The sequence below is a fragment of the Argiope bruennichi genome, chromosome 2 (genome assembly GCF_947563725.1).
Source record: "Argiope bruennichi chromosome 2, qqArgBrue1.1, whole genome shotgun sequence".
Taxonomy (NCBI): Eukaryota; Metazoa; Arthropoda; class Arachnida; order Araneae; family Araneidae; genus Argiope; species Argiope bruennichi.
This window is the reverse complement of record NC_079152.1, coordinates 15,295,809-15,315,596: the sequence shown is the minus strand read 5'-3', so window position 1 is coordinate 15,315,596 and position 19,788 is coordinate 15,295,809.

The window sequence follows — 19,788 nt, the reverse complement described above, 5'->3', positions numbered from 1 at the left end:
TGTAAGTTGTAACAATTGATGATTTCCTTATGATAAATTTGCAAACTTTATTATGAATCAATATTAAGACTATAGGGAAATTAGATGTATTTCTGATGACAAATTTTCTTAGAGCTATGTTTATTTCATCGATCAATTTTTGCCAATTTGCAAATTCTTAGATCGTTGGCTACTGAATATTTAACACGTTGTCACAAATGACGGCTATAGCCCTCTTCTGCGATATGTAGGCAAATGGCGATATGGAAGCACTTTGTATAATGTTGGCGATATGTAGGCAAATGGCTGTTATAGCCGTCATCTGTTCTGGAGGAAAAAAATGCTTTGAGGAGCAAGTGACGGTTATAGACGTCTAGAGTTTATATGGAAAAACTGCGATAAAATGCGATAATTTTCACTTCCATACAACTGAAGCTCAATTTCATATGGCAATCTTAAACGATTGAAAAAAAAATATATTTGTAAGTATGTTTGTCATATTAAAAATGTGTAGCAACGTGTTAAATATAAAATGTTTTCAGTACTTAGGTGGATCAACAGTCTCTTTATCATGGCAAATATTGAAAATGTATAAACTTTTCCTTTTTTTATCATTAAATAATATATACTGGATTCTTAAAAGTAAAATAAATTAACAAGACAAGCATTTCGAAATGAGGCTTTTATGAATATAACATATTCCAAATCATTCCTTTAATCCATTTATTTCCAAATTTTAATATTATTATTATCATCTTATTTAAATACTGAAATTATAATATATACAGGTATTAATCTCTTTATAAGTATTCGTCTCTTTATAATGTATTAAAGAGATTATAGTACATTTATGACTGGAGTCGATATTTCTAGTACTTATAATTTAAATTAAAATAATAATCCGATAAGGGCTGAGCCTTAATTCTCAATAAATAAGAAAAAAAGTCTCTCTCTCGACTTTTTTTACAATGTGTAATATATATATATGTAATGATATTTTAAACTCTTAGTTTAATCCAAGTTAATTTCCAAAACTTTATCTTGATTTAGCCCATCGCAAGTTCATTCTAAAATATTCTCTTATTTCTTGATCCAATACCACTTTCGGTTTAATTAATTCCTTTATAAAAATAATGCGCCGTCAGAAAGTAATACGTATCAAGTGAAAGTGGTCCCTTTCGTTGCCCTTGAAAAGGTGTCAAAGGTCACGGCGTGTATTGAATTGGCGCTTGGGCAGAAATCCTATCTTATATAAGATTAGTGATCATTTGTTCGTCCCATTTGCCTTCTTTCTTACTTCTGCTCTTGTGTCGCACTGCGTCTTCTTGTTACAAATTATGCTTTCCTGGATAGATATTAAAGAGATAATAAAACGGAATTAAAAATGCAACGTCTCGTCTTTGTCTTCGAACCTGCACTCTGCTTCAACCATAAAAATGTTACATATTATTTAGCTGACAGGATACAAAATAATATTACATAATATATAGGAAAAGAGAGAGTTACTGAAGCAGTATATATATAATGACTTACTTATTTATCAGAATTCTGTAGTACCTTTTTAAACGGAATATAAAGATTTTTGTATTTGATGCAAATATTATGAAGTCTTAAAGATTTTAAAATTCCTCTATCTTGTATAGCTGACTCATATATTGAAACTTAATACACATTTCTTTTTACCCCAGTATTAAACTCGACTTCAAATCTTTTGAAATGCATTGAAGCACAAATATATATTCGCCCTCCAGATTTGCATATTTTAGCAATTTAATGAAGACTAATGCATTCATCAGAATTCATTTGCAGCTGGTTACGAATACATTAACATTCTTTAATCTCTTTAATAAGAGGCTATAAATTAGATCAAAATTTCTCTTTCTCTCATATATTTTTAAATATTCAAATAGATTAGTATTCTTGCAGTTTGTATATTCTTAGGATTACTATTCTTGCAGTGTATAGTATATTATCAAGAGTCCTGAATAAGTGATGTTGCAAGCTATTAGTTCTTTTATTACAGTAACTTTAAAATTTATAAATAAGTAATAGACATGTTTTTTAGAACTAATTGTAATATTTTCGATAATAGTTTAGATTTCTAACATTTGTCTTAGTGAGTATTTTATGTAAATGTTAAAATAATCGCTAATATATGTTAAAAGCCATTATAGTTTTAAAACTAGATTTTCTTTCCTAATTCCACGCCATTACTTCCAAATATTCATTTATGAATTTTTCCGAGGAATATTATAGCCATTAATATTTATTCTAGAATCTTTAGGGGAAAGAGTACAATTTCTCATTACAGATATATGCGAAACAGTTGCTAGGCTTCTTTCGAATCGAAACACAATCATCAGATTTTGAAAGGATATTTAGCAATGCCGATGAATAATTTTCTGCCATTCCATCACTTACTGGCGGTAAAAATTTCACCATTGCAATAAAACATGATCCTGTAAACCTCTGCCTGGAATCAAAATCATCCATGCTTGTTAATATAAAATTAGCAAGTTATTTCATTCGACAAGAATTTAAAATTTTTGGAAAAATTGAATAATGAACTGTTTAGTGAATGGTGAATTTTACTTTTTCATGTAAATAGCGTCATCAGGTTGCCAATTTTAGAAAAAATGTATTTTAGTATTCCATGCCATTTATAGCTATCAATTAAGATTCAGATTTTAATAAAATGATGAATAATTAAATGAAAACTTTCTACTTTGGAATAGAACAATCAATACTTTACAATAAATTTTGGCTTATTTTCCTTCAAATGCTACAATATTATTAAGCTAAGTTCTGTTACTAGAGAGAATATTTCTTGAAGTTTATTAGGATGTAATATTAATTTGTTCCTCCACAGGTGCAGAAGTCATTTCAGAAATGTGACTGATGTTTTGGACTGGAAATGCATTTTATGTGAAATTCCGGAAATCATAGAACCAATGTTGTTTATTTCTTGAGCTTCCTAGATTCCGATAATAGTGCTAATTACATTATGAACTTCAAAAAGTGACTAATGTCACAAAAGACAAGGAATCTTCTTTCATTGTTTTGAAATATTTGATAGCTACTAAATGAAGCTACCTCTAAAACACTTCCAAATCTATGTATATAAAATACTAACGTACGTTGAAGAGAAATCTCTTTTATTACTTACTGTCGAATGGCAACAATCAAATGTATATTAATCACCATGCAAAAGTTTCAGACTGCTTCATTGAACATTTCATTCAAAACATCGGTTAATGTAACTGCAAAACATTATTAGAATATTCTAGGGCGTGGCCTTGCCATGTCACTAAAAATTCAATTCAATCAGAGGAAATATTATGTAAAAGAAGTCATAGTATTAGAAACAAGCGTCAAGCAAAGTTTAATTGAGGGTGAAAATAGCTTATCCGTTGCCAGATGGATAATCATTTTGCCTTGTCTATGAAAATTTGTATTCATATCTTAGAAAGTTAGCATTTCTCAAAAAATAGTTCAGCATTACCTTAAATTTAAAAAAAAGTTTTTAATGATATCATTTTCATTTTCGTACGCATTTCCCCTTTATTTTATACACACACACACACACACACACACACACATATATATATATATATATATATATATATATATATATATATATATATATATATATATATATATAATCTAAAGTAAGAAAAAGTTTGAAAACGAAACTAAAATGAAAACGAAACAAAACAGTTTCGAAATCGCAACTAAAATTTATTACCTATTTAAACTAAAACCAAAAAGGAACTTCATAGTATTTAGAGAGCGCAATTGCAGCTACTTCTAAAACACAGATGAATTTATACAAAAGTATTAGAATCAAGTTAATAGGAAAAACAAAAATCAAATAAAAATTAAACCAAAAAAATTATTAAAAAATATTAAAAAAGAATCCGGCCTGAAGACTTTTTCAAGGGTCACCCTCAGGCAGGGATTCAAATAAAGGGATTTTTTCTGTGAGGACATACAGACATTAAGTCTAATAATGATTCCTCGTGACCCGAAAATCCCCCGAAATTATGCTCAAGAGATATACCATTTTAACAGAAAGGAAATACAAAATAACAAATTAGAAAAAAACCACAAAGTAAAAATACAATGAAAACAATAACAATAAAAACAAAAACAGCATTAAAATTAAAATTAAAATTAAAAACGAAAAGGCCAGAACATACCTTCCAACAGTGAATGAAACTTTAAACAATCGATTGTGATTTCCTGTTTTTGAAAGTTAACGGTAAATTATGTAAACAGAGGTAGGCACCCAGCGCCATCTATTGAGTGATCCAATATGCAAGTAAAATTTCTATTTTTATTTAAGCCAAAAGATTAATCCCAAACCATACCTTGTTTAATTAAAAAATTGACATTACAGTAATTTCTAGGAAAATCATTTTTAATTAAATTTTTAAGGAGGATATTTGATGCTTCAATATAAGAATTTTTATTATTGCAAACCCTTTTGATCCTGTTAACTTGTGAGAAAATTAGATTTTTGAAAATTTTAGAGTTTAGATTGGAATGGTAGTTACATAGTTTTGTTATTTTAAAGTTGAAATCATCCCTTTTATCGTATATACCAACTATTGTTTTATCATTAGCAATTTCGATTTTTAAATCCAGAAAGGTAGCCTCAAGTTGATTTATATTTGTATCTTTTAGAATTAAATCTTTTGGATAGCAATTAGTAATAATATTAGTATTGTCGAAGTTAATCAAAAGTAGGTCATCAATATATCTCCACCCGTTTATTAAATTATATTTAATTATTTTTTTCTCATAGTAATGCAGGAAAATATTAGCTAAAGCACTTGAGAAAGCTGTCCCCATTGGAATGCCCTTGACTTGTTTATAAAAATTAATACCATTAAACACGTAATTTTCAGTAATATTAAAATTACATAACTCAAGCCAGTTATTTTTAGGAATGATATTTTCATTTAAATATTCGTCATATATAAAAGTGCAGACCTTTATTAATTTTTCATGAGGTAGATTAGTGTATAAATTTTCGAAATCAAAAGTATTAAGTTTATTAATGTTGTTATCTTTAAGAAAATCCAATACTTCTTTGTTACTAGAAATAATAAAGTTGTCTTCATTTTTTATTTTGTCCAGGATAATTTTTAAGTATTTAAAGAAATGTTTACCCGTATAGTAATTATAACTACCAGTGCTACAGGTTACGAATCTGAATTTTAATGGATTTTTATGAAATTTAACTGTTGGGAATAAATAAGGATAGTTAAGAGAGCAAGTCTTAGTTTTGGTTTTTTTTGCAAAAGCTAGCATTCTTTTATCTAATTCCTTTTTTCCGGTGTTCTTTAACATATAAGTTGCATTAGAGTTATATTCATTAATTAAAAGTTCTTTATAATAATATTTACAAATTAAACAGAAATTATTTGCTGATTTATCTATTACTGTAATAACAAATTTTTCTTTTAAATTTTTTATTTCATTTTTTAATGTTTTACTAAAATAAATCCCACGTTCTTTAGATCTGTCAAAATCAGTATTCAATTTTATTTTAATTTCCTTTAAAATTCTCACTTTCCATTCCCCGAAACCTTCCGCAGGCCAGGCTACCTTTCTGGATTTAAAAATCGAAATTGCTAATGATAAAACAATAGTTGGTATATACGATAAAAGGGATGATTTCAACTTTAAAATAACAAAACTATGTAACTACCATTCCAATCTAAACTCTAAAATTTTCAAAAATCTAATTTTCTCACAAGTTAACAGGATCAAAAGGGTTTGCAATAATAAAAATTCTTATATTGAAGCATCAAATATCCTCCTTAAAAATTTAATTAAAAATGATTTTCCTAGAAATTACTGTAATGTCAATTTTTTAATTAAACAAGGTATGGTTTGGGATTAATCTTTTGGCTTAAATAAAAATAGAAATTTTACTTGCATATTGGATCACTCAATAGATGGCGCTGGGTGCCTACCTCTGTTTACATAATTTACCGTTAACTTTCAAAAACAGGAAATCACAATCGATTGTTTAAAGTTTCATTCACTGTTGGAAGGTATGTTCTGGCCTTTTCGTTTTTAATTTTAATTTTAATTTTAATGCTGTTTTTGTTTTTATTGTTATTGTTTTCATTGTATTTTTACTTTGTGGTTTTTTTCTAATTTGTTATTTTGTATTTCCTTTCTGTTAAAATGGTATATCTCTTGAGCATAATTTCGGGGGATTTTCGGGTCACGAGGAATCATTATTAGACTTAATGTCTGTATGTCCTCACAGAAAAAATCCCTTTATTTGAATCCCTGCCTGAGGGTGACCCTTGAAAAAGTCTTCAGGCCGGATTCTTTTTTAATATTTTTTAATAATTTTTTTGGTTTAATTTTTATTTGATTTTTGTTTTTCCTATTAACTTGATTCTAATACTTTTGTATATATATATATATATATATATATATATATATTGAGACTCATCTATGAAAATAGTCAGTCATGTGCTTTTGTCAATGTTAAGATCAAACAATTGTCTTCTTTGGACATTAAATCCAAGCTAGGTTTTTCACTTTTGCTTTTATTTCTTAGTTTATGTATTTTTCAATTTGCATCCCAGTAATTTGTAATAAACTAATTGAATTAAATTCCCGTTTTATGCTTGCATCAAATAAGACGTTTAATTTTTTTAATGCATTCCAGAATAATCGTTTGACTGCTAAAACTATCAATAATCCAGACAAACAAGCTGGTCGTCAAAGGCGACTAGTTTGTAAAATATCCATTTAACATTACCTCCCTTTTTGTAAGTTTTCATACAGATCTTTCCTGCATTCCATAACCTTCCCATGTGAGAGTTACAGATTTCTCATAGTCTGCATTCTACCAAGCAAACAGGTACGATTTTAGTTCTTCATAAATGGATATTCTATTTAGGCATGAAAACTATCTATCTTTCCAGAAATATTTTATGCCCTTCTTTAAAATTTACAGAAAGTTTAAAAAATCGTGTTTTAGAGCTGAAACTGCCGGGTAAAATATCAATGAAAAAAATCACACCTTTATTTTTATTTAAATTTTAGTAATATTGCTAATACACCAATTCTTTGGTAAAGGTGTTTTATTATTTCACTGTTTAGAAGAAAGTTTTGAATGTTCTATTAATGTATATAAGTATGATATGAATTTCAATATTAGAAAATTACTATAATGTCATTTTTAAGTATTAACTCTACTTCCTCAGTTTCATATTTTTAAAAAGAAAAATTGCAAAAATATAAAATAAAATCATGCATCAAATAACATAATTAAATATTGAGTACGATAGCGAAAAATAGTTTTGAATAGAAATATAATGCGAAAAAAACAATTTATTTCTTCTCTAAATAAAATTTTAGCTGTACAAAAAATTCCATTATTATATTAATTATTAAATTATCGAAAACTAATTGAAAATACAAAAAATAACTATACAAATAGGTTGTTTAATGCGTCTAAATGTAATAAAAAAACGAATGTTCGAAATATCGTTAAAAGTAATTTGCTTTCATAATGTCTTTTAATAATTAAATATACGTATCATTTATATAAATATTTAATATGCATAAACGCTGTATAATTCAATAAATGGATTACTCTTTAAAAAGGGATATCGCATTAAGTTTTATATTATTAACTTATCCGCTAAGCATTTAATCCTTATTAAGTGAAGATATAATAGCGAATAAAATGTGTTTTAGAATTTTCTTAAGCTTATTATGTTTTACAAAGACGGAGGATGCTTAACACACGTCAAAAATTTTATAATCCGATTAAAAGTATATTAGCAGCTTTAACATTTTATTTCTTTATTCGCTCAAAATGAATGATTGATATTCTTCGAGAATAAAAAAGCCAAGAATTTCCATTGCAACTGAATTGATATTCCAAGTAAAATTATTAAACAATTGAGAAACGTTTTTGAAAATGAAATATTTTTCGCGGAGAACATATAGAAAAAGATTAAATATGATTATTTGAGTCTAATATTCGCTGTATCAACTTTTACATCCGTTTAAAAATACCTCTTGTCTGTGTTGCTAATGTTTTCAAAAGTTTCATTTCCTCATTCGTTTCATTTTGTTTAAACCTTATTTTAATCGCAATAAAATGATGTTTAACTTATTTCCTATTAAAAATATACTCTATCACCGTGCTTCCATTATACATGCTTTTGAAGTAGATACAGTTTTACCTTCAAATTATTTTAGAATTTTTTCCGAAGAACTCCACCTTGTTACAAAATGTACTGGAACTTGATAATGTCATCTTCAGTACTTTATACATAATGTGGCTTTATAATGAACTACTAACATAACCAGTAAGAATGGTTTCCCCAAAACTTTCTTGCATATTCTCTAATAAACTTGACAGGCCTAAGAAACTACGCCTTCCATGGCTTCCATCCCCAAAATTACCTCACATACTCTTTAATAAAGGTATTATCCTAGAGGATGCCTTACATGGTATTGGCGTACAAAAGTGAAGAAATATTAATTTTTAGTACGAATTTAGCATTTTTACTGAACCTGTCCTGTCATCATTGGTGAGTCATAGGGTGATTAATTCCTCGCAAGAGGTTAAAAGTATCCAAAAATCTAACTTGTGTTTTAGATACGTTTTCCTCAACTGACTGAAACCAAAATTTGACACAAAAAATTTACATTTATAGTTACAAAACCCCATACCAAATTTAATATAGTTTAACTCACTGTGTTTTTTTGTTGTTGTTGTTATCGCGTTTACATGTTTCTAGAAGTACAGACCGACAAACGGACAGACCCTCATTGGATTTGGTTCAAAATAATTAAGTTATTATCTTGTTAAATTACATTCGAAAAGCAGAACAGACAGACTTCCTGTGAAAGGATTTTACTCGAAATTTAATAAAAATCTACAAATTTGGTGAGAAGATTGCATACCAAATTTCATCTTTCTAGCTAAGCATTTTTGTGTTATTTATCGGGAGAGCCTGTGACACCTAGAGAGCGCGTCCCCAGGCGGCGGATAGGGGAATGTCTCCTTTGGTTTACCATTGGGTGGTAGGAGTGCTAGCACCTCCACCCTCCAAAATAGCTCCCTCGAACCAACAGGCAGAAGTCCAACCTTTCCGGAGGCAATGGCACCCCTCTTCTATGAATAGTGCAATAAATCTTTTGCACTAGCACTGTATACATAGACACGACAACAACAACATTTTTCTGTTATCATTGTCGCAGACAGACGGGCACTTTCCAAAAATGTGTTTTTCGAACTCAGTGAGGTTCTAAAATGTGGATATTTGTCGAAATGATCGTGCTCGAATTTTCTGAAGATTACTATACATTCTCTATACTTTGCATACGAGAAAGCGAAAAAAGCTAAAAAATACCTTATATTCAAATAGGACGTAAAAGCGAAGTTCATGCGATTTTATAATTACGAATACGTCCCTTTCTATTCGAAAACATCATATTTCGAACAAATCGTTTGAAATTTTGTTTACCGTCTTTACCGGAATTATAAAGTCCTGCTGCTTTATTTGATCTCTTCTGTACACTGCTTCGAAAACTTCATCATTTCTGACCCGTGTTAAAATAAGCCAGCTAGAAGTCCATCCCAATTTATGAAGAATACCCCCCCCACCCAATTATTATAGCACAATCGCTTAGTTCCGATCATATCAATTCGTTTAAAGCTCGTTATTTTATATCGAATGAATAAACCATTGATAGCAAGAGAGTTCATTCCTTCCTTCGGATGACGAATGTCTAGAACGGAAAGGCACCGAGTCTTTGTTGAATGATGAAATATATTTCCTTGTTCTAGGTGAAAAGATTCTGAAGCTTTTGAGAGAACATTTGTAAACTGTTCTAAGATTTCCTCCACTTAAATCCAAAGTGATAATAATGCATTTATTCAATAACTTTGATTTCTTCGTTGTAATGAAAGAATTTGTCAAGTTATAGGAATTCTTTTGCATTTAAAAGAAAATAAATCTGTCGCATTTCTGGTCTTCTTTTGACAGCTTATTAATGGGTATGCTTGCTTTATATATATAGTCATAGAAAAGTTATATTTTTACAAAATTATTATTAATAAAGATTTTTTCTTTGTGTTTTTAATTATAAATGCACTTGTTGTATTTAAATTGTCATTTAATTACAAAATTATCATATAACCGATGCTGTCAATATCAATATGACTTTTTCATATAAATGAAAATTATGCCTAAAATTTATGTAAGCAATTCTGCCAAAACTGTTAATTACAAGAAGCCTGTAATGTCCTGATCTAGACTGATCAAATAACGAAGCAGAATTTCCAGACAATTCTTTATTTTACAGCCCTATATATACAAAGAACAACTTGTTCTAATCTTGGTTAAATAAATAGTTATTTACACCTGCAGTAGGAGATACAACAGTCAAATTCGAAGGTTTTTCTAAGAACTCAGTTCTCCATCATGTCAACACGACAACTCCCAGGGGTAGTTTCTCAGACTCCGAACTCGTGGGTGTAGTCCAACAGTTCCTGCAATTCGTTTCTTCTCCCCCTCTAAAAAAAATCTCCGCGCTTTATTTCGGCGACAAACTCCGCCTCTTAATTTACATTGGTCATTTTAGCTCTCCTTCGGCCAATCGGGGTTCAGCTATATGCTCTCTCAGTGGCCCCAGTAGGTCGTGGGAAGGTCCTTTCACAAAGAGAAACATCTAACATCCAGATGTTTGGACACCCCTTTCTCTTGGAAGGTACTATCAATACCTCTAGGACGAAGAATTCTATATGTGGTCAGTCATTGTAATCGCTAATGAACAGATGCGAGACCACCCAGGTGAAAAGATCCACCATCTGACTATCTCGAGGGGTTTAGTAAGTAACAGTGACGACACAATGAATCAGTACAACACAATGTCTTATTAGTACTGGGAAACGGGGAATGTTACAAGCCTTTAACAACCAACTGATTCGTGGAATTATTGGTTGATTTATAGCGTTTGCATGATTCTGAAAGTACAGGTCAATAGATATTCAACCCATTATTGGATTTGGCTAAAACCTTCATAGGTGTTTATAATATCAATGAAAATCTATGAACCGAATTTTACCTAACTAGCTCTTTTACTTTTATACTTATCGTATTAATCTTCGTTCGAACAATCGGACAGAAAGATTACCTGTCAATAGAAAATGTGTGTGCTCAAAATTTGAGGTAATTCTAAGAATTTGGAGTACAGACCCAAATTGTATCCCTCTAGCTTAATGAATTTTTAGTTATCTTTGCAAAAAACAAATGCATAGACAGACATGCTCGAAAATATGTGTTTTTCGAACTTAGGGAGGTCTAAAACTTGAAGATTTATTCAAATCTCTAGTTCTACTTTCTTGACGATGACAGAACTTTATCCATACTTCGCATACGCGTAAGTAAAAAGTATAAGAAAAGTACCAGAAAGTGCGTGAAAATGTATAAGTAAAAGTATCAGTAAAGTGTAAGTAAAAGTATAAGTAAAGTACCAGTAAAGTATAAGAAAAAGTATCAGTAAAGTATAAGAAAAAGTATCAGTAAAGTATAAGAAAAAGTATAAGTAAAGTATCAGTAAAGCATAAGTAAAAGTATCAGTAAAGTGTAAGAAAAAGTATCAGTAAAGTATAAGAAAAAGTATCAGTAAAGTATAAGAAAAAGTATCAGTAAAGTATAAGAAAAAGTATCAGTAAAGTATAAGAAAAAGTGTAAGAAAAAACAATAATGGAAACTGACATTTGGGATGATACTTCATCTTTTACAAATGATTTAGCTGAAGTATCGGTTGTTATAAGAGTGAGAAAGATGGGTTTACACAATAATATAATGCAATGATAATATTTCAGAACTTCAAAAATCATTAGTTTTCAGAACTTATTTAAACTGATGGGATAAAATATTATGATTTACATAGCAAATAATGTAATTATTTATTGCTTATTTATTTCTGTTTTAAGATTGAAAGCTAAATGCTGGGTATTTTAAAGTTTTTGAAGAAAAGGCACAAGGGTTCTATAGTTCCAAATCTTTATTCTACAGTTATTCTTTCTCTTGAATTTCGATTCCTTCTTTAATTTTATCTTTTTAGATGAATTCTATAAAAGTTAGAATTTTTTTAAATTTTGTGGTTTATTGAGAACACATATCTATACAAGCTTTCAAAACTCAGCCAATTAAGTAAGAGACTAAAAATTGATTTAAAAATTTCTTCTTTGCAAGCACATAACAAATCAAGCGAAATAAATTTAGTTGAAAAGAACAAGTTTATTATTTCATTGCGATGTCTAATTCAATTTTTAAAAAAGACAACGACTTGTAAATGTTGACTTTTTAATATCTTCTTAATATTTTTTTACTCTTTTGAAATGTAAAATATTAATTACAAATATTTATTCCAAGAGCTAATAATTAGAACACAAAAAAGAGTTATAGAAATATTCGCATTCTGATATCTTATGTCTGATAAATGATTAAGATATATAATTAGTTCTGAAATTTAATTTCAAAAGTTCTGTCGCGTATGTGTTTAACTGATATATTGACTGTACCAACTTATTTCCAACTAAATATAAAGAAGTATGGACTACAGAGATAAGAGCGCCATTTTGGATGGCGTCATTTGACCCTTATTTAAACAAATCAATGGTAGCTGTTCTCAAATCAATGATCTTCCAAGTTTAGACATCTTTTAACAATTAAACTGTCATAAAAAATGTCATGTAAATATTTTTGTATATTTCTTGAAATTGAATAAAATGTATTTTAAAATCTAATTATTTTATTTAAATAACCCCAATCAAATAAAAAGTATAAAGAGTGAAAATTCACACAAAATTATTATATTTAATCCATCAATGCTTATTTTAATTATTTAAATTCGTGTTTAGAAACTTTCCTTTGGTCAAAGAATAGCGGAAAGTGACACCTGTTGAGAAAATATCTATCCAATTAGTGCATCAGAAGTGAGAAAGTGGATAGAATTCACACCGTCTCTTACTTGAAAGTTAGCCTCCAGGCTTGTTAGTGCTTTTAAATTCTGGGGCAGACGCTAGATTTTCCAAAATCTTTTGAACCGAAATGAGAAATTCATTATCAGATTACCTGCGGAATGAATCGATATCAGAAAGTAAACGCAGAAGGACTGGAGTCTTCAAATTGCACCTTTGAAGAACCATTAAAAATGACTTAAAGCATATCGGTGAATTCTAATTTTAATGCGTTTGCAGACTGTGGGATAAATGAAATATTCTCTGAAATAAGATGAACTCTATCTATATTCCATACATACTTGGTGCAATTTAAATGAATTTGCTTTGTATTTCGAAATATGTTTATGGATAACATTTGACATTTAATAGAATTTCCAACTTCAAATTTTATATTAGCATTTTATTTGTTTAATACCTGAATTGAAGCTGGATTACTAATATAAATAATGAAATTAATCTCTTCCAAAAATTTTCGTGTTCCAAGAATATTTTTTTAATAGAATAATAATATTGTCAAAAAATTCAAGATAAACACGTTTTTATCAATTTAGATATTTCCAATAAATCATTCGTAGCTTCTTCTTAAATAATTTGATGTTACTAAAAGAGAAGAAAATTCCTATAAAACAAAGACTGATCATTCTGTAGAAATACTTTCTCGTAAAGTAGGAAATAATACTAGAAAAAATCTGTGATGTATTAGTATTCAATCCATAGAAAAACTCTTCTTTTCTTCAAAAAATATACCACGTCATGTTTTCTTAGAAAATGTTTTATTATCTTTGAGTTTTTTTAAACATAAAAAAATGTATTTGGCAAGGATTGGGAGAAAAAATGCTTTTAATATTCCAGATTCTTTGTTTGATTTTAGATCATTTTCTTCATATTTTTTTAGTCATTCTAAAAGATGTACAAGTCATTCTAAAAGATGTTTTATTTTAAATATTTATTTGAAATAAATGTTTATTTTTCAGTTATATATGTATCATAACTATGATTAAACTAGAGAAAAATACTAACATCATCTCAATTAGAGATAATTAAATTCTTCAAAAATATTTTGAGTGTTTAATACTGAGTATAATAATATAATTTGAGTATAATTGAATATAATTTGAGTGTTGAGTGTTTAATACATTTTATATTAATTTAGGGAAATTAATCAAATGATATCAACATTTCCTCAATAGATTACTCAATAATTTCGATTATTATATAGTTTATTGATGGAAATTACTGATTAGCGAAAAACAATTAATAATAAAATATTTTATTATCAATATCTATCAATATTTAAAATGAAATATTTATATTTTTTAATCTTCGTGTAATGCGAATTTCCTTTATGCTTTTGCTGGATAGATATAAGATATTCAGAAAGTGAATAATATTTAATTTTAACAAATAACAGAATGGAAATTTCAATCAACTTCTTTTCAATGCAATATTCATTTTTTTTAATTTGTATGAATTATATTGGATATTTTGATGAAATTATACCAGTTTGGCTTGATTAAAATTTAAAAATTAGACTAATTTAGGGATTACAATACCGGTATACCGGGATACCCAACACCGGTATTTTGAGCCATTTGTACAATTTTGTAATACCGGTATTCACAAATTTAAATACTGTTTATTCGGTATTTACTAGAAATTTTTTTAATTGTCTCCACTATATACTTAGGGATCGCCAACATAGCAAAATAGTATACATTTTTATTTTTATGTCTCCTTAACGGGCGAAATGAATTAGACTGTAAATACAAAGTTGCATCGCACAATCAAGAGAAGTGATAAAATGCTGTTTAACAACAGATTGTAAAACCCTCCACGTTTTTGAGCATGCGTTAGGATGGGTTTAATTCGACAAAATAAGGGTAAAAGGAAAGATGTAAGGAGGAGATGTTTACATTTAACAATGAAGACTCGCAGTTTTATGAGACATAAACATTACAGATTATTAGTAATACCGAATATATTACGGTATTTACATAATTATAATGATAATGAAAATGAAAAAGAAGAAAAGAGACTAACCAATTCAAATCAGATCAAGTTGATAGTAAATTTTCTTAAAATTTTTTTACCCACAAACCTATCCACATTCAGAACAATTCGGTACAGTTATGGAAGATTATGATGACACTAATATCGATAGTGAAAAAGAATTGTCTCTGGAACAAAAATTAGAATTAGCAATAAATAGAAAAAATTCAACAAATCAAAGTACAATACAGAAATCAGCTATATCCAAAACCATCCGACGAGAAATGGATTTATTTGAAGATGAGGGATTTAGAGGTAAATACTTGAAAAACGTATATCGCGCATTGCCTACTGTACCACCAACTAGCGTATATGCAGAAAAAGCATTTTCGGCAGCTGGTAATTTTTACATAAAATTACTTTTCAGGCTTAATGACAGTACAATAGATGCATTATGTCTTCAAGATCACATTCCAAATATTTGTAATAGTACCATAGACTGAAAAGTCATATTTACACTTTTTTGTGATTATTTTTATTGCAAATTATTTTTTGTGATATTTACACTTTCTAATAAAACTGGCATATAAAAAAAAGAAACACCTGTGTTTTCTTTCTTTTTCTAAAATTTCTAATACCGGTATTAAAACCAGTATTCCGGTATTAAGATCTAAAAAATACCGAATACCGGTATTGAACTTTTGGTACGATATTGCAATCCCTAGACTAATCTTATTTAAATTGCATTTTCTTTATGAACACAGGTATTTAAGTTAAAATTTATTTTTAAATTCAAATTCAAGATTCAGTTTTCATTAAGAAAATATATTCATGTAATTCTTGAGAACAAACAAAATGTTATGCGAATGGTAAATTTACCAAAATTTGTTTCTGATTTTCTAAAAAAATAAGCAAAAAAAAAAAAATGCTCTTTTATATATTTATATTCATTTGAAACCAAATTTTAGGATATGTTGATATTGATTATGAAATTAAATTCCCGAGGGCATAGAATATTATGTAAGGTACTTTAAAATTTCCAATAAAATTTATTAAAGAAACATAATATAATTTTTTACCCTTTTTTTATACTTTTTCATATTACACTATTTAAATTAAATTAATATTTCTTTAAGCAAATGGGATTATTTCATTTCCATTTAATTCCATTTCATATTCATATCCATTTTAAATGTGATTTTGTCATTTAGACTGCTCTAGACATTCTAAGAAAAACATTACTGATAAAAAAGGTAAAATTAATGAATCATTCTTTAATTTAAAATATACTTTTTTAATGCAATGGTCTTTTAATATTAAATTTAATAGAAATAATTCTTTTAAATAAAATAATTGACTGAAAAGTAAAATAAAAAAGGCAAATATTATTTCTCTTTAATTTGTTACATTGTACACATTTGGGGTAACAAAGTACTTTTTTTCATCAATTATTAATATTGCCTGTAAATTGCTCTTAAATTCCAATCGCCATTCTCCTTTAATCTCCATATCTGCATTTTGCTTGTTACTGAATTACTAAAAAAAGGTTTTATGAAGGAAATGCATTATTTTAATTAAAAAAGAATCCTTAATTTTTATACGAATTCTCAAAGGATTTAAATCCAGTAACGGAGAAAATTTATTCTGAAATAATTTAATTCAGGAAAAAAAATCAGTTCCTTTTAATAATTCATTTAAATGGTATTTCATCACATTCGCAGAAAGGATTGTTATAAAATTATATCTAAATGTATTTAAATAAGCTATTGTTTATTATTTATTTCAAACCATTAAATACTTATAAATAATGAAATAAATATTATTGAATGTTCTGAGTATATTTAACAGCTGATTAAAAAATAAAAAGCAAAACTACGAGTAACGTTAACCTCACAGAAAATGGGTCACTCTAAATATACTAAATATTGCTTACTAAAATGTTAAGAATATTAAGGCTATAACTTAATTTGGAAAGTTGAGAAATGTATTAAAATCAATTCTATAATAATATATAAAAATCTGATTTTTAAATAAGCTTCAAAGTTTCTTTAATAAGAAAATTTATCATTAAACTTCTTCATAAACTCCTTGATATTTTGGGATAATTATAAAGACAAATATTGGTAAAAACTAAAAAAATTACAATCACAACCTTTCAATAAATTAATCTATTTTTTTTAAAAAAACCAGTTAATATATGTGACTATTTCCGTATCTTTTAATAAAACAGATTAAAAAAGCAATTATGAAACAAAAATATATAGTTAAATACCAAAACTGTTTTGAAAATTAGAGAACACATGAGGTCATATTTTCCTAGGAGGCCGTGTCCCATAATTTTATTCAATCTTTTATTCAATTTCAATATTTTATTCGTTTCAATTTGAACAACATAGTTTTAAATTCGTTCACATTATGAAGCGTTATAATGCCAAAAGAACTTTTTAAACCAACAGATTGTTATTTTGTTTTTTAGAAACTTCTGAACATATTGTGATTATTATATCAAGCATGAAAAAAATATATTCATCTGATTTGATTTTATGTAGTTTATTATTTCATTATTAATCAATTTATTTTGTAAGACGATTCTAGAAAATTTAGAATTTGAGAAAAAGATATTTAATTATAAAATATAACATTAAAATGTAATTTATGCAATTATAAAAACAAAATTCAATTCAAAATTTAATACTCTATGAATGAACTTTGAAACAATATTCAAGCGGTATAATATAGAATCGTGTTTAAAGATAAAGAATTTTGAATAATAAAATGTTTGTAAAAAGACTTTGCAAAATTTTGAATTTGTGAAAATGACATTTAATTATACGAAATATCATTAAAACTTAAATTACGTAAATATAAAAATTTCCCTATAATTTCGCAATGAATAAATTTGAAACCAAATTTAAACAATTTCATAAAGAATATTGAATAAAAAATATTTGTAAGTATATTTTACTTAATTTAGAATTTGACAAAATGACATTTACTGATGCGAATTATAATTGAAACATGAATTGTCCAAATATGAAAATTTCAATGCAACTTCCTAAAAATTAAACTAGAAAAAAATTCGAACGATTTTATAAAAAACCATGATCAAAGATAAAGAATAATGAATAAATAATGTTTAATAATTTTTCCGAAAACTATTTTTTAAAGTCTTTTTGCCTAACATAGATAGAAAGAGTTTGAGATAAAGGAAATAAATTTAATCTTGAAATTTTTATCTCATCAGAATTTTAATGGTTTAAACCAAAACAGGTGATACAAACTTCAAAATGAACTGAAAAATGTATTTGAAAATATCTTTGAATATATATTATTAATGCTAAGCCTATGTATTCAAAATTCTAAAGATATTATAGCTCTGATAAAAAAAATAATTTCATTAATAGAAGGTATTATTTGAAAGTACCGCATAAGCACAGTGTTTCCATATGAAAAATACTTGAATGCTTCCGTTAAGTACTATCAGAAAAGTTCAGATATCAGCATTGTAAATTCAGATTCAAGATCCTCATTACTCATTTAAGTTTCATACTTTATTGTTTTCTTGCAAAATAAATCTGTCGTAAGGTTTTTATTGAAACGATAGACAAATTTCAGAATATTATTTTCAATATATTATAATAATTTCTACTTGTTTAAGCAAGGTCAAAGACCAGAATAAATAAAATTTTATTTCCCACTAAACAATTATCAATTATCTTCAAAAATTGAATATCAAGCTTAGACCTTAATTCTTCACATAAATAAAGACATTAACAAATTAGCTTGGTAGTGCTACTAAAATGCTTTTTCGAATAATCCAAATAGTTATAATGCAGAAATGCGCAAAAGGGACTTTTAAAAACTATAAAACATTCTGCATGGTTATAAATATATTTTCTTTATTATGTCTACATTTAAACTCGTCGGTATTTTTACAAAATGCGCTTCAAAAATGTTCCTCCTTATCCCCATTAAGGAAGCCCCCCCCCCCTTCAATACGGCTGATGATACAACCATGCCTACATTCTCCAATCCTGCAGTATCTATGAAATTTTACTACATTACCATTCGCACAGATAATTGCAGTTCAGGCGGGTACTCCAATTGCTGCACAAGAGAACACTTAAAACTGAAACACCTTACTTGAAGAAGATCGGAAATTTTTCTGTGGAATATCCTTACTGGGACCTTTAGTGCAAAGAATCTGGGAAAAGGTAGTAATTTTTATTCTTTAGGGGCATTCCAATGTCCATTGAGTCTCAGAAAGGAGTAAATAGAAGTGTGGCCGCTCCTTTTCGCTAAATTACTGTCCCCCTTAAAACTTAGGCTGGCAAAGGGTCTGTTATCTCGTAGCTATTTGCTTGTAAGAGGGTGGCGAACTTATAATTAAGCGTGGCGTGGACGGAAGAAGGAGCTCTGCGCTGGAGGTGACAGTGTTAATGATTATTCACGTGATCCCAGAATCCTTGGATGCCGCGCTAATGACCTCTTTTCTTCTGAGGGAGAGAACGGAATTAGAAGGGGACCCTGAAAGTGTTTGATGGTTGTTTGGACATTTAGCTGGCCTTAGCTTTTCTCGTCCATTTAACCAAGTTTCCGATGGTTTGATTATTTGAAGCGCTCCCATATCGGGTGAGTGTAATGACCGTAAAAATTATAGAACGTCGTATCTGTTTCTCATTCGATCTGAGAAACATAAAGCTCTCAGATCGAAAGTTGCATAGAAAACAATTTTTAAACCTTTTCATTCATACTTCGTTGATTTTTAGTAATGGATGTCAAACTTGCTAATT